General features: G+C 38.0%; 1 protein-coding gene across 7 annotated transcripts in view; it reads right to left on the bottom strand.

Annotated features, from left to right (window-relative positions):
- The window catches only part of CEP44 (centrosomal protein 44kDa), a 37,845-nt gene that overhangs the window by 24,651 nt on the left and 12,172 nt on the right, over window positions 1-1,022 (bottom strand). The gene's annotated exons all lie outside the window — the stretch shown is intronic.

The raw sequence follows: 1,022 nt of genomic DNA, 5'->3' as shown, positions 1-1,022 counted from the left end.
TTCCATTGATCTATATTTCTGTCTTTGTGCCAGTACCATACTGTCTTGATAACTGTGGCTTTGTAGTAGAGCCTGAAGTCAGGCAGGTTGATTCCTCCAGTTCCATTCTTCTTTCTCAAGATCGCTTTGGCTATTCGAGGTTTTTTGTATTTCCATACAAATTGTGAAATTATTTGTTCTAGCTCTGTGAAGAATACTGTTGGTAGCTTGATAGGGATTACATTGAATCTATAAATTGCTTTGGGTAGTATACTCATTTTCACTATATTGATTCTTCCAATCCATGGACATGGTATATTTCTCCATCTATTAGTGTCCTCTTTGATTTCTTTCACCAGTGCTTTATAGTTTACTATATATAGGTCCTTAGTTTCTTTAGGTAGATATATCCAGAAAAATAAATGACCCAATCAAAAAATAGGCCAGAGAACTAAATAGACATTTCTCCAAAGAAGACATACAGATGGCTAACAAACACATGAAAAGATGCTCAACATCACTCATTATCAGAGAAATGCAAATCAAAACCACTATGAGGTACCATTTCACACCAGTCAGAATGGCTGCGATCCAAAAGTCTATAAGCAATAAATGCTGGAGAGGGTGTGGAGAAAAGGGAACCCTCTTACACTGTTGGTGGGAATGCAAACTAGTACAGCCACTATGGAGAACAGTGTGGAGATTCCTTAAAAAACTGGAAATAGAACTGCCTTATGATCCAGCAATCCCACTGCTGGGCATACACACTGAGGAAACCAGAAGGGAAAGAGACACGTGTACCCCAATGTTCATCGCAGCACTGTTTATAATAGCCAGGACATGGAAGCAACCTAGATGTCCATCAGCAGATGAATGGATAAGAAAGCTGTGGTACATATACACAATGGAGTATTACTCAGCCATTAAAAAGAATACATTTGAATCAGTTCTAATGAGGTGGATGAAACTGGAGCCTATTATAAAGAGTGAAGTAAGCCAGAAAGAAAAACACCAATACAGTATACTAACGCATATATATGGAA

Source organism: Bison bison, unplaced genomic scaffold (assembly GCF_000754665.1).
Source record: "Bison bison bison isolate TAMUID 2011002044 unplaced genomic scaffold, Bison_UMD1.0 scf7180017864143, whole genome shotgun sequence".
Lineage (NCBI taxonomy): Eukaryota > Metazoa > Chordata > Mammalia > Artiodactyla > Bovidae > Bison > Bison bison.
This window is presented reverse-complemented; position numbering and strand designations above follow the sequence as displayed.